Here is a 16,248-nt window from a genome sequence, read left to right as displayed (position 1 = left end):
TTTGTACTGTCTTATTGTTCTCCTGCATCGGCCATTATAATGATAAAAACTGTTTAAATGAAGCACACACTGTGCAGATTTTAAAAAGAAACAAAATGTAGTAACACATTCTCGTACCTACTCCATTAGTCAAACTTTGTGTCACAGCCTGATGTGATAAGCCGCTGCAGGGGTCATGAAAGGTAAATAGGAATAAATAAACTTCTTCTCTCCATGCGCTGCATAGAAAAAGAAAAATCCACGCAGCAGAACAGTAGGCAAAGGTTACCAGTGTCAAAGAAAGGATTTGTCGCCTTTCGCCATGTGGAGATGAAGGGGTGAAAAAATAAACAAAGCCTTGTTACCATGTAAATGGTCTTTTAAAGACCTGTGAAGTACTCGGGTGCGGCTACGATAATCTCTAAAACTGTCTGTGCGCGCCCAGGAAGCTGTCTTGTCCCGGGCTGACACACACGAGGGGGGGTTGCAGCACTTTGAGCCCCATGGCATTGCGCGCATGCCTTCAAGCCCTCACTGCGAGGGCCAAGGCTCCTGTTTGGCTGGAACCGGGCCTGGTGGGGAAGAGTGTGGACTTTTGTTTAAATATCTATGTTAATCACAGCTCGTGAAGGGGCTGTGAATAACATGAATACCTAAAAGCCCACAATCTGCCCCACAGGTGCCGACAGCCGCAAGCCCCCAAGCCCGCCTTACCTTCACTCCCGAATCGCACCGCTGCTTTAAAAAAGCGAGCGGTGCGATTCACTCCTGGGATGTCGTGGGTGTGTGCACGCTGCACATCGGGCAGTGCGCGCTCACGTTAACAGGAACAGTGGTAAGGAGTGAGGTGGTGCACAGTATACTGTCCTGTTGCATGAGTAAAGCGTGCAGTGGAGAGAATAAGGAGTACTCGGGCATAACCCCGTTCCGACTGCGCCAGGCGTCTGAGACAGTCCAGGTCTGCACCCAGGTTTGAGCAACTTTAGCCTGTCGGTTTGGGCCATGCCCAATAGGGGAGGGTGTGAATGATCGAGATCAGTGTCAAACACTGTGCATCGTCCAGTCAGTGAAGACCAAAGAGAAATGTGTAAGAAATGCGTCCAGTTCCGTGTTTGGGGCAGATATACTCCAGAGCACCACAGGCATACCATCCAGCGTGCCCCGGAGTAGGACCCAGCAACCTTTTGTGGACATTTGAAGCATGATAGGAGAAGAATAAAGCCCACAGGACCCAATAAAGCATAGCTTATTGGATCTTAGTCCCCACCTCCAGTTGTGGATGTAATCACTACTATTAACATACGGATCAAAATCTGTTGTGGCAGCTTGGCCATCACCAGGGACCATCTGAGACTGGAAACACAGGGGTGGGTAGCATTGTCCCCCCCCCACTCCTTTCCGTGCAATTTGACCCTTCAGTAATGTACTTGCACACCCTCACCCCAGTAGGTCGTTCGCCGTTTGCGGGGTAATGGAGGTAAACAGCACCATACTGTTCTCGAAGTCTGAGTGAGTCACTCTACCTGAAGAGGATCTATCTTTGGAGGGTGGGAGGTGGTCTCTGAGGGAGGTAGCCAGGATGATTGCTGCTCCAGCACCTGCATCGGTTTTGGGGCAGCGGATCCGCCCTCGTGCTGGTTCGATGCGCATCCCTGGCCTCCTCGGGGTCGACGTCTTGGAAGCAGTTCTTTGGACCTTCAACTGCAATGAGGCCAGAGAGGCTTTATCAACTGCCGTCCACCACTCCTTGTATTGCCATACCAAGACAGCTCCCATCCCAAGTACACAAGGGAACCTCAGATCATGTTCATGACGTCATTGAGATGTCACCCGGGGTCGCAGCTGCAAACACTGGCTTGCCCTTTGCGACCCTCGGCTATGCTACTGTGACCCCTGGTTTCAGTTCATCAGCCAGGATCAGAAAGAGCTTGCTGAGTAATGTTTGCTGAAAAGGAAATCAATAGGAGCTTTCTTTAAAATTATTTAATAAAGACTAGAGATGATTTAACTTTTTTTTCTGTGGTCTGAAGGAGCGGATGTATGACGTTACAACGCATACCATTACAACGCGTGCCTTTACAGCGCATTTTTTGCAACGCAAATACATTTACAACGCATGTTGTTACAACGAATACTGATAGAACGCGAAATAGAGTTAATTAATGAGAAGTACTTTTACAACGAACACAATTATAACGCATACCTTTACAACGCTTAAAAAGATATATATATATATATTTTTTTTTTTTGTTAAATAAAACCTGGCACAGGATGCAGGGAAATTAGGGGTTTTTGGGTGGGGAAGTGTTTTAAAAAGTAGAGAAAATCTGTACGTAAATGCTTTGAACTACATATAATTGTACAAAATTAATACTCTAGTATTAAAATTAATACGCGAGTATTAAAATTAATACTCGAGTATTTTAAAAATGGTCAATTATTTTAAACTTTTAATTTTTTTTCAAAAACAATGAATTAATAAATATAATTATATATAAGTAATTCACCAAATAATTATTCGGATATCCAAACATTTTACATACACATAGGCGCCATTTTAAACATTGTAGTTCCAACAATTGTCCTACAACACTTTCCATTAAAATAATACCACAACACTACTTTCAAAATGGATGCCAAAAACGGAACTAAAAAGCGAAAACTACACATCTTAAGATGCTTTTTTAAATTATGTTTCCACACTAATTAATACAATTTTTAAAAATATAACCAACGCTGTGTTTCTAAAAATTAACAATGACAATGACTAAAACTTATAAATACGAGCAAGACACCATTTTAAATTCAGTTGATTATCAACTCCCAGAGAGAGCAGACGCCTGAAGCTGACCCTCTGACCTCTTCACCCAGAGAAGACTGGAGTCCTTTTCAGAACCATTATTTGTCGACATACAAGTAAGTTTCTAAAACAAATAACCTTACTATTTCTTTTTTAAATTTTTCATGTTAAACATTGCATACGCTGCACCTAATAAGTTTCTGTTTGCATTTTTGTTTTACAAAAATAATATCAATCTATTACTATAGTATTCGAATCATTTCTCAATAAACATATTCAGTCAATATTTTTTACTGACCAATATCTAAAGAAATTTTTTTATTTCATAAAATAATTAATAAATAAATAGAGTTTTATTATTTGTCAAAAATCCTAAAATGCTACTTTTTTTTCTATAACAGAACTTTTCTCACATATGACGAAAAAGATTAATTTATAAAAAAAAATCATTTTCCAAAATAAGCTACACTCATCATCGAGAATAATTAAGAGGTATTTTAATTAAAAAACTTATACACCATTTTACATTTGCAAGTTGCCAAAACTTGTTTCAACACATATATAATTTTTGTTTCCACACAGAAATTCAATAACGGGAAAAAAAATAATACCATCTTTGAAAATTGAAACGTCGAGTTATAAATAAGGTAAATATTTGGAACGTAAAAGAATAGCATTCTTTTCTTTCTTCATTAATTCTAAAAACTTTGTGAAAGTGTAAGATAGTGTAGTACTTAAGCAAAATGAGGTCATTCCTTGAAAGTGCACCATTAGCGAAAATGTAGGATCGTATTGGGGAAGAAATTACTTTTTTAAATCCAGAATGGTACAGCATTTCGAAACTGTGGAATAGTGTAGGGCTAACAATTAATAATCTAAATCAAAGTAGGTGCAGCAGTAGTGAAAGTGTTGGATAGTGTAGGGATAAAAATTACTAAATTAACTCCATAAAGGTGTAGCACTAGGGAAATAATTGGAAAGTATAGGGGTAATAATTACTTTTGTAACTCCACAATGGGTCAGCTGTGGTTAAAGTGTGGGATGGTGTACAGATAACATTTACTATTCTAAATCCAGGAACCTGCAGCAGTAGGGAAAGTGTGTGATAGTGTAGGGGTAAAAATTACTAGTCTAACTCCAGGTAGGTGCAGTAGTAGAGAAAGTGTTGGATAATGTAGGGGTAAGAATTACTATTCTAACTCCTTCTAGGTGCAACAGTACGGAAACTGTGGGATAGTGTAGGGGTAACAATTACTATTTTAACTCATGGTAGGTGCAGTTGCAGTGTAAGTGTAGTATAGTATGTAGATAGACAAAAATACACAGTATTGTTTACATTTTTCTATTTTCTAAAACGGTATTAAAATTTTTCATTACCAAAATGTTATTTTTTTCAGATACTGACATAAATCAGATCAACATCTCAGAAAAACTCAAAACCAACAAGACCAGACAACCATAAAATCAAGCTATCAAACTAGAAACCAGACCAGAAGCAAGGCCAAGAAAAAAACAACAAAAGCAAAAGGTATTTTAAATCAACAATCCTTACTTAAAAAGAAGTTAATAAGCAAAACTTCTTCGGAAATATTCATGTAATATGCAACAATACTGTAACTTTAGGATGGTGTAGGGGTAACAATTACTAATCTTACTCCAGATAGGTGCAGTAGTAGGGAAAGTGTTGGATGGTGTAGGGATAACAATTACTATTCTAACTCCAGGTAGCTGCAGCAGTAGGGAAAGTGTTGGATAGTGTGGAGGTAACAATTACTATTCTAACTCCAGGAAGGTGCAGTAGTAGGGAAAGTGTTGGATAGTGTAGGGGTAACCTTTTCTATTCTAACTCCTGGAAGGTGCAGCTGTAGGGAAAGTGTGGGATGTTGTATGGGTAACAATTACTATTATAACTCATGGTAGGTGCAGTGAAAGTGTAGTAGAGTATATACATAGACAAACATAACATGTCACTTATACACACTATTGTTTACATTTTTTTTTTAAACAGTAATAACATTTTTCATTTGCAAAAATGTTTATTTTTTTCAGATACTGACATAAATCAGATCAACGTCTCAGAAAAACTCGAAACCAACAATACCAGACAACCAAAAAAGCAAGCTATAAAACTAGAAACCAGACCAGAAGCAAGGGCAAGAAAAAATCACCAACAGCAAAAGGTATTTTAAATCAATAATCCTTACTTAAAAAGAAATTAATAAGCAAAACTTCTTCGAAAATATTCATGTAATATGCAACAATACAGAAAGTGTTGGATGGTGTAGGGGTAACAATTACTATTCTAACTCCAGGTAGCTGTAGCAGTAGGGAAAGTGAAGGATGGTGTAGGGGTAACAATTACTATTCTAACTCCAGGAATGTGCAGCATTAGGGAAAGTATAGGATAGTGTAGGGGTAACAATTACTATTCTAACTCCAGGTAGGTGCAGCAGAAGGGAAAGTATAGGATGGTGTAGGGGTAACAATGACTATTCTATCTCCAGGTAGGTGTAGTAGTAGGGAAAGTGTTGGTTAGTGTAGGGATACAAATGACTAATCTAAATACAGAAAGGTTCTGCAGTAGGGAAAGTGTAGGATGGTGTAGGGTTAACAATTACTAGTCTAACTCCAGGTAGGTGTAGTAGTAGTAGAGAAAATGAGGGATAGTGTTAAGAATGACAATTACTAATGTTACTCCAGCAAGATAAATCAATAGCAAAATGGTGGAATAGTGTAGGTGTATGAATTATTAATCTTGCTCTAAGCTACTTGAACAGTAGAGAAAGTGGAGGATAGTGTAAAGGCAGGACTTTCTATTCTAACTCCAGCAAAGTGTGTTTGTAATTAAATAGTATAATATTGTTATTTATTTGTTTTCATTTTTATCCACATAGTAATAAAAATTCATTTTTTCCTCACAGATAATGTCTACTCAAGAAACTGCATGCTACATTAAATCCAGAAAAGGAAACAAATTACTGAAACATGCTGGATACATATGTTGTAAAGAAAGGATAAGTTTTCCTAGAAATCATTGGAGGTGTGTGCAATACTACTCAACCCATTGCAGTGGCAGAGCGGTTACACATGATAATAACATTATTAAAACAACAGAACATAACCACTCTGCCTCTGCAATGGAGATTGATGTTAGAGAAACATTAAACGAAATGAAAGAAATTGCAAGCACCTCCAATGATTCCACTGGATCCATTTTAAGAGAGGTTGCACAGCATGTCCCCAGTCATGTTGCTAGTAATATGCCTATAATTCCTAATTTGAGACGAATTATTCAAAGACAAAAGCAGGCAAGTAAGACACAAACCACAACACGCCATACCTTTTCTGACATAGTTATACCACATGAACTAACAATCTCTTTTGCTCATGAACACTTCCTTCTCCATGACAACGAAAACCCTCAAAAACGTATTCTTATTTTTAGCACACCACGTAACCTTGTTAAATTAGAAAATAGTGAAATTTGGATGATGGATGGGACGTTTAAAAGTACACCCCATCCTTTCACTCAAATTTACACTATACACGCAAAAATTAACCATAATGTGATCCCCTTAGTTTATAGTTTGCTACCTGATAAGACTTCTGCAACTTACTCTGAACTTTTATCAGTTATTAAAAATTCTACATCCAAAAGTCCTAGGAAAATAATTGTCGATTTTGAATTGAGCATGATCAATGTGATCAGTAAAACGTACACGGATACCCAAATTCAGGGGTGTTTTTTCCATTTTTCCCAGGCATTCTGGCGTAAGTTACAAAAAACATCCCTGGTTGCAGAATACTCAAGAGATAGCAAACTTCAAATTGAATTAAAAAAATTAACAGCTCTTTGTTTTGTTCCTCCCGAAAGTGTAGACGAGTACTACACTGCCATTACAGAATCTGAATATCACAATGTAAATGAAGAGAAATTGACACCCATCTTAAATTATTTTGAAGACACATGGATTGGGCACCTAAGCAGATCGGGTCGCAGGAGGAAGCCACGTTTCCATGTGGAGTGGTGGAACTGTTACACGAGCTGTTTAGAGGGAGAAGCTAAAACAAATAATGCCATTGAAGGATGGCATAACTCCTTCAACCATACAATTGGCAAACCACATCCTAATTTCTACTCTTTCTTGGAAACTTTGAAGAAGGAGCAAAGTTTTCAAGAAATGAGACTTTCACAAACATTAGCTGGTAGTCTAAACCCACGAGTTTCTCAAAAAACAAAGGAAATGTCTGAAAGACTATTGGGTATTATACAACAGTTTTCGTTGTGTGTGGCTCTAGACTATCTTGAAAATGTTTCTAACATTCTAAACTTCTAATTAACTTTTCAACATTACTTTCCTGCTTTGCATTAAAGTTAATCCAACACTAATTACAATTGGCAATACAATTTTTGTAAAACATTTTTCCAAATTATTAGTCGGGTCAAGCTACTTTTTTTTTTTTTTTTAATTATTCTTTTTTTTCAACAATAAATGCAATTTTTCCAAAAACCCAATACCAAAATTAAACCATACTCAAAATGCGAAAAAAACTGTTCACTTTTTTCTAAATGTGACAATCCATTCCAAAGTTGCATTTATTACCACCTTCCAAATCATAGTCTCACTATATCTTCATTTTTACAATTTGTAAAGCAACGCAATGAATAATTTTTTTTTTCTGTCAAATAATCTTTAGAAATTATACTAAACAAATTATCATTACCTTTTTCCATAGTTTTCTTTCCTTTTTTTTTTTTCTCCGTACCAAAAGACAAAATTTTTTTTTAATTAACCATTCGAATTTTTTTTTCAAAATATCCAAAAACGTTCTATTAAACATGAATTTCCAAAAAGTATTTAATGTTTACAACTAATAATTATAAACCAAACATTTCACTTTCACTTTCAGAGACCCGACATAGGCATATGCTAATAACTTGATCGGCGACATGCTTTTTTTACATGTTTAACAAAACATTCAAACACCGCAACCTCTCCTTATCCTTTCTTTACAATATATGTATCCTTTTTTAATCTAAGATGTATAAATAAAGTTAAAATTGTTTCCTACCTGGACGTAGATCAGCTTCCAGCTGCTTCCTCCATCGATGTTCTTCAAAATGGCGGATTACGTTTACGTTTACGTCCTTACGTCATTGAAAGCTGCAAAGATGAATAACGGACTATTTTTTCTTAATATTTAGACAAATATGTAATAAATTTAAATTAATTAAATGTTACTTTAAAAATATATGTAAAATATTCGTAAATATGTAAAATTATAATTTTTTTTTTTTTCAATAAACAATGGAAACCAGAAACAATGTATTCTTTATTTGTATTAATGTATTTATTTTACATATACTTATTTCTTATATCTTTTTACTTCTAAAATAACGTAATTTCATCCTTACCTCTACACTAATTTCATTTTTTTTCCAAAGTTCCCCTTTCTTCTTTTTTCACACCTTGCTTTCCAGTTCCGCGGGACATCCAGCTTGAGCTATTGAAATAAATGATGGATAATTTTACCCATACAAAACAATACTAAACCGTGTGAATTTTTGTTTTAGTATTCTTTTTAATGAAATTTCCTACTAATAAATTATTGTAAAAAGAAATATATTTGTTTTACATTTTAAAGAACATTTTATAAATATATTTTGAGCTTTATTTTTTTTTTTTTTTTTTTTGTAAAAAGCAAAGTATTTTAAAAATATCTTAGCACTATGGGCCATATGTAGGTAAATTACATTTACCGATTCTTAAATACCGAATTTTACCGATTTGGTATTTATGAATCGGTAAATGTAATGTAGGTAAATTATTACCGATTCGGTAAATATCGGTATTTAAGAATCGGTAAGTACCGAATCGGTAATGGCAACTGGCTTCCCATTCATTCCTATGGGCCTGGAGGCCCATAGGAATGAATGGGAAGCCAGTTGCCATTACCGATTCGGTAAATACCGAATCGGTAATAGGGGAGGCATTATCATGGGTGGCAGGGTGTCACATTGACACCCTGTTGCACCCCTGATTCGTGCATGTGTGCACATGTGGCGCACATACATGCCCTAAGGGCATGTATGTCTGCCACATTGCACATTTCAAATAGCACAATAATGCTTTTTTACAGGTATTCGTCATTTACCATCAACTTTTAGTTGGTGGTAAATAACGAATCCACACACCGACGAGACACTCCCCCTACATATCATTTCAGGATTCGGTATTTACCGAATCGGTATTTTACCGATTCGGTAAATTACCGAATCCTGAAATATGCCCCCTACATAGCAAAAGCCTAAATACCGGTCGGTAACGGGATATTTACCGAAAATCGGCCGTTACCGACCGGTATTTGGCTTCCTACATATGGCCCTATATCTTTTTATTGTAAATGTTATTGTAAATGTTATAATTAATGTAAATTAAATATTTCCAAATGTAAAATATTAGAGTATGATTTTACAATTACATATATTAATACTAAAGTATTCTTTATCAATGCTAGAGTAATTTTTGTAGTAAACATTTTTAATAGTAATTAAATACATTGTACACAGTATATTTTAATTTGCAAATTGATTATGTTTTGTATTAAACAATTTTATAAATAATTAAATTCTTTATTCACAGTATATTTTTAAGTATATATACTAGATTATTACTAGAGTATTAATTTGCTAGTTTTTTGGATTTTTGATTTTGCAAAATAATTTAATTATTAATACTAAAGTATTCTTTATCAAAACTAGAGTAGTTTTTGTATTATTACATTTTAAAAAATTATTTAAAAACTTCACTTTATTTAAAAATTAAATTAATTTTTCATTTCACTATTTTTTTATAAATAATATTAATTAATAATTAAATAAAAAATAATTAAAAATATAATACTTGCGTTGTAAAAGTCTTTGCGTTATAAAGGTACTTACGTTGTGAAAACAGGCGTTGTAAAAGCAGGCGTTGTAAAAGAAAATGCGTTGTAACAATTTCGTCGTAAAGGTAGTGCGTTGTAAAAGTTGCGTTGTAAAGGTTGTTTACCGAAGGAGCATATGTTCAGGCAAAGGCGGGATATGAGGTGAAGCACCCTCCCAGCACGTTTGCTAGCAGGTCAGGTCACTTGCCCTGAGAGGGTTGGGCCTGTTGATGTCACTGCTGTGTGTTTTTCAGGGTGAATGATGTGGCCAGCCTGCATTGTACAGACAGGGCTGAAGGAAGCCAAGGCACTATTACCTTTTAAATGAATTGCTGGCCTCCTTTCCGTTAGTCAATAATTGGTTGCCAAATTTACCCCAGTGGCCTGATGGTGGAACAGTTCACCTTGTTCTTGGGCCGCATTGCTGCTCGAGAATCAGAACTCCGCACTCTAGCAAGGGGAAGTCGAGTTACAGAATGTGTCTTCTCGAGCAGACATCAGTGAATGGCAATCATCAAATCTTTATAGTGACTACATCGCTCAGGACAGACAGTGAGACACATACTCTATGTAGTTGTGTCTGAGTCCCTGCAGCAATTTTACCTCAGGTTTAATGTGATGTATCCATCCCTGCACTTATGGTTAACGCATGACCACTGGGGCTGGTAGTGCGAGGGCCTTCCCTCTGAGTTCAAAATTCCTCCCAGGCATCTCTTGAGACAGGGCCAGGAGTCCACATCATAAGATAATGATGTGCTATTTTTGTAATAGCACTTCATGCCTCAGGATGCCTCTGAAGCTCTGTAACTAATGGGTGTTTATGGTGCCGAATGATGCTTGGTGTCGAGGGTTAATGCGCCTACGCCAGAGCACTTATATGACATTAGACCACAGATTTGTATTTTTGTTACTATATTTTTATTTTTCTAACAAACATGACGTTGTTATAATGCATAGGCAGAGTTTAACAAACAGTGTTCGACTTTTTTCCATTACATCTCTACCATAAATGATGTTTACCCTGTTGATCCCCAATCCTAGGTGTAGCTTTGAAATGTGAGTGCCCCAGTAGTACAGCCATCCTTTCACTTTAACTTACTTGAATGCCATGAGGTGTCACTAGAGAGCCCTTGACTTCAAAGGGGCTTTCATTAACTAAAATGGAGGAGGTGGGGGAAGAATGAGTAAAAGTTGAAGAGTGTTAAGGAAGGTTCAACTAAGGAAGGGTGTAGAGGGAAGAATGAAGAAAGAGGATACTAATGTTCCACTGCTGTCTTATATGTGGAAGCACTGATGGAGAAAGTGTGGTGGCTGAGTGGGCGAGTCAGTGGTACTTTTATTTTTTAGAGTTTTATATAGCGCGAACTAGACCCGAGACATCGGGTATCAGAGCGCTTTACATGAGCACCAGTTTCATTACAGAGGGACACTTTCATTTTTGTTAGGCACGTGGAGGTTAAGTGATTTTCTCAGAATCAAAGGATGTTGAGCGTCATTGCTGAGACTTGAACCCGGTTTCCCATCTTTGAGGGTGAACGCTCTAGCCATAAAGCTACATCCTCTCTCCTGAAGAAACCACTAAGGAGAGTGTTCATAATCTTCCCTCTGGTAGACCACTCCTAGGAACGTACAATTCAGGCATTTGGCCTCCCTCTTTGGCCCTTTTTGTGAGTTGGGTGGTGCAAGGCATACAAAATTACAGGGGCTAGAAATCAGTCCGTCTGATAAAGACTCCCAGTGCTTTAATTTACCTCTGGAACATGGCAGCTTTGGATTTCATGCTACTGGAAAAATACACCTTTATGCCTAAATCCATCAGGCTGTATTTTTCTGGAGAAAAGTGGTTTGTGTTTATGGATACAGGCCCAGATCTCTGTACTGGGGTGAATGTATGACATTGTTCTGCATTCTGTCCATCAATTGTTCTTTTTGCATTTGTCACCCGAATGGGATGGGTATGACCAGATGTAGATCCCCTGCTCCCCATGCCACTGGAGTCAAGCTATCCTAGCTGATGAAGGGTGAAACCGCAAAACCGGTCCTAGGATGCTTGTTTCCAATCCAGGGAGGACCTTGCCTGGCAGTTCAGGCTGGACTGTTCCCATTGGGCGCAGGCTCAAGACTGATTTCCATATGGCTGGGTTCAAACTGTAATGGCATAGGGAGCTACAAAACGATGGATATAGGGCTAGATCTCTGTACTGAGGTGAATGGATGACATTGTTATGCATTCTGTTCATCAATTGTTATTTTTACATTTGTCATCCCGAGTGGGACGGGTATGCCCAAATATGGGTCCCTTGATTTCCATGCCACTGGAGTCAAGCTATCCTGGCTAGTGAGGGGTGAAACAGCGAAACTGGTTCTAGGATGCTTGTTTCCTGTCCAGGGAGGACGTGGGTTGGCAGTTCGGGCTGAACTGTTCCCAGTGGGCACAGGGTCAAGACTGATTTGCATATGGCTGGGTTCAAACTGGAATGGCATGGGGAGCAAAAAACATATGGATATAGGCCCAGATCTCTGTAATGGGGTGAATGTATGACATTGTTCTGCATTCTGTCCATCAATTGTTCTTTTTGCATTTGTCACCCTGAGTGGGAGGGGTATACCCAACTATGGTTCCCATGCTCTCCATGCCACTGGAGTCAAGCTATCCTGGCTGATGAGGGGTGAAACCCAGAAACAGGTCCTTGGATGCTTGTTTCCAGTCCAGGGACAAACTGGTCTGGCAGTTCGGGCTGGACTGTTCCCATTGGGCACAGGGTCAAGACTGATTTACAGATAGCTAGGTTCAAACTGGAATGGAATAGGGAGCAAAAATATAGTATCAGATCTTTGTACTGGGGTGAATGCATGACATTGTTTTGCATTCTGTCCATCAATTGTTCTTTTTTCCTAATGCAACTATGGCATACAGTCCAGAATCCCTATATAGGTAATTGATGCACTCTTAATTGCTCTTGCCTGTGAAAATGTCAAAAAAGTCCATTATGCTTTCCACTGTGTTCTGTTACTTATTTTTGGGAATAAAGTTGTGAAAGAGTGAGGTTGGACATACTTTTGAGGATATACACTTGTGCAAGGGAAAGCACAGTTGGACACTCAGCATTTGAGATTGTTTTTGAGCATAATGAAGATCGAAGATTTTGAGACTGCATCTGAGCATAATGAAGATATACCCGTAACTAGGAATATAATCCTGTGACCTGGCATGGTTTGCTTTTTCCTGAGAATTTGGTGCTCTGCCTAAGCATTTGCTTCTGTGCCCAGGCTCATCTGACCTTCTGCTGGTTTATTAGTTCACCTTATTTAAAGCTGTGATTTTGTTAATGATGCGTGTCCTTTGGTCATTTATGCTGTATCATTTATAATTGAGCTCATTTTGGGTAGTTCAAGCTACAACAGGGAATCTGATGGTTGTACCCTAGCACCTTATTTTGAACTATACCTGAGAATAATTTGGTGCTGTGCCTGGGTGTTTGATACTTGTCATTACATAGTATAACATACATTTAAAAATTACACGTTCACCTTTTGTGCATCTTAAACTCAATATCTTATTTTTTTTTTACAAAACTCAATTGTTCTCATATTATATTTTTATTGACCTCAGAAGTATTAGCCCGTCAGGATTCAGGGTTGTTTCTGAGATTTGATGCCTGGCACTTCCACATAAGGGCTATGCCATGGTTTCTGATGGCTTAACATCTGGGGTCATATTATGGAATGCTGTGCATTTTCCTTGTTAGCGCCGGGCGCACCTTGCAAAAGGTGCAACCTGTGCAAACAAGGAGAATGCACCGTATTGCCCTAAATGTGCTGCCACTTTGTCAGCTTAGAACTCGTGCTGCCCTAGGGGCAGGGAATTCTACTGAATTACTGAGCAGCTTTAAAGCAGCCTCTCCTGTGTTTTACTGTGCAGGTGACATCCCACCCGAATTCTTAAGGGGGTTTTCCCCCCTCCAGAGGGTTGCCATCAGGGGGCGCAGTGACAGTGCGCAACCTTATAGGCGGGAGACTGTCAGTGAGCCTCCTGATAGCTTCATTGCCTCTGCGCCCGCATCTAAAATACAGAGCAGGTGCAGAGGCAAAGGGTTTTGCTCATTTGCATAGGGTCTCGCCCCCATGCAAATGAGGTAACACCCTCAGGTGATAGCACTGTTGCTACATGTGTGCCAGCTCTACCTGTATTACAAAAAGGGCAGCGCAAGTGTCGACGGCCCCTTCTGCAATACCAAAGTGGCCCGGGGGTGAAGAAAGCGGGCGCTAACACCCGTTGTGACCCGCAGCACTTCCTTAATACGGGCCATGGTAGTTATTTCTATTTCTGTTAACTTCGGTGATGTCACTTCCTGTGATGTTGGTGGGAGGTGTCAGAGGTCATTGGACATCACTTCCTGTGATATCACCAAGGTCGAAAGTAATGTGACATAACTTCCTGTGCTGCCTTTAGGAGTCATATGGCCTGAGATGTCACTTCTTCTACCCCTGTTATTTTGGTGAATTGACATCCATGATTATGTTGTGGAAGTGGGGCTCCTCTGCTATCAGATAGCCTTGCCAGCCACAGGCATAGCCTTCAGAGCACCACAAAATTACTTGTGTTGTACCCAGAGCAGCGATCATGTCTCATATGTGTTAGGAAAAGGATAAACACCTTTCCAATACCAGATATGTTGGAGATGCCTTAACTCAAATAATATATCAAGAAAGAAGGGATTGTAAAACTTACTAGGATATTACCCTAAATAGGTAGATAGATACACCATACTAGGCCCCCGTCTAGGATCAACACAGGGGCAGGAAGTGAAAGGTGGCTGGTGTGAGGCACGATTGGTGTTTCTCTGCAGTTATCCTCTTGACATCACATGGACATTAATTTTACCAAATGCCACTACTATAATTGGACAAAATGCCCAGTTTGCTACTGACATTAGAGCTCATATTGCTGGTGCCTGGTTCAGACTCTCCCGCTCACTCTCGTACTTTTACAAACTTTAACCACCAGCGACCTTGCCTCTCAGCTTTCTCCCAGCCCTACCCCCTGTCTACAAAATGAGCCCGACAAATCTTTTCCATCCCCATCTTGCAACCCATCACACCTCCAAATACATGCCCTTCATCATCCTCCATTCTGGCCTAGTTCTGTTAGATGCTTTGATTTTGCAAGTCTCACGCCCGTCATTGTAATAGGGACCTGGCAGCCTTTTGAGAACCACATTATTTTGTAAGCAGAGGGAACGTAACTCACATTCTTGCCTTCTCATTGGCAGGATGAGCCACAGGGATGAGGATAATGGCTGTGTAAAGAGTATAATGGCTGGAGAGATAATTAAAATATGGTCAATACCAACGTATTTGCAATAACAAATCAGAAAATTGAGAAGCAAAAATAGGTCCAAAACATGCATGTATTTACAAATATGAGGAAATAACAATTGAGATGTACCAAATATACTAAAATGTGTATTCCCACCTCCAATGGACATCTTCAAGAATTCTGGTCATATCTGCACCATGAAGAAACTCGTAAACATTAACCTTTGATGTGGAGGGAATTCGCCACCTGCGGAGTGTCACAGGGTGGGTGGCAGTGGATACATGACTGGTGTTCCAAGACAATGGTTTGCCACTTCCTCCCACAGAGGTGGCTAAATCACTCACCACATTTCTCTCAGGCTGAAAAAAACAGTTATTTGTTTGAAAACATTTTGTATCAGTAGATTTTGTATCAGTAGTCCAGGTAAGCCCTGGACTGCCCAGGGCTTACGTTAGGGGCAACCTATTTTTATTTCTAATGTTGAAATGGCAATTGAAACTGCACATGCAGGCCCTGCAATGGCAGTCCTGGGACATGTTCAAAGGGCTTCTTATGTGGGTGGCACAGTCAGTGCCCTACTAGTAGCACTTAATTTACAGGTCCTGAGCACATGTAGTGCACGTTACTAAGGACCTATGATATGAGTATAGTAAATATACCAATTGAGGGTGAGTCAATATTGCCATGTTTTAAGGAGTGAGCACATGCACTTTAACACTGCTTAGCAGTGGTAAAGTGCTCAGAGTCCCAAGGCCTGCAAAAATAGGTCCAGCAAAGAAATAGAGGAGATGAGGCAAAACCGCCCTAAGGTTGACAGGTCTAACACTTGCCCTCTCCAGCTAAATGTGGGGAGAACTACCTAATCCCATGGGAGTTCTCTTCATTAAGTGGGAAAAAGCTGGACAGACCATCAGCAATGCCATAGTTAGTCTCTGTAAGGAAACAGACCACCTCGACAATTTGTAATTTTCACCCCTCATTTGAATTAGCCACTTGAGGGGCCTGTGGTCGGTCTGAACCCAGAAGTGAGTTCCAAACAAATATGGTCTCAGCTTCTTAAGTGCCCAGACCACAGCAAATGCTTCTCTCTCAACAGCACTCCACCTCTCTTCCCTGGGAAGTAGCCTCCTAGAGATGAACACTACAGGTTGATCCAGGCCCTCCTCATATAGTTGTGATAGGACTGCCCCATTCCATGATCCGAGGCATCTGCTTGGACAAT

The sequence above is a fragment of the Triturus cristatus genome, chromosome 5_2 (genome assembly GCF_964204655.1).
Source record: "Triturus cristatus chromosome 5_2, aTriCri1.1, whole genome shotgun sequence".
Classification (NCBI taxonomy): Eukaryota; Metazoa; Chordata; class Amphibia; order Caudata; family Salamandridae; genus Triturus; species Triturus cristatus.
This window is presented reverse-complemented; position numbering follows the sequence as displayed.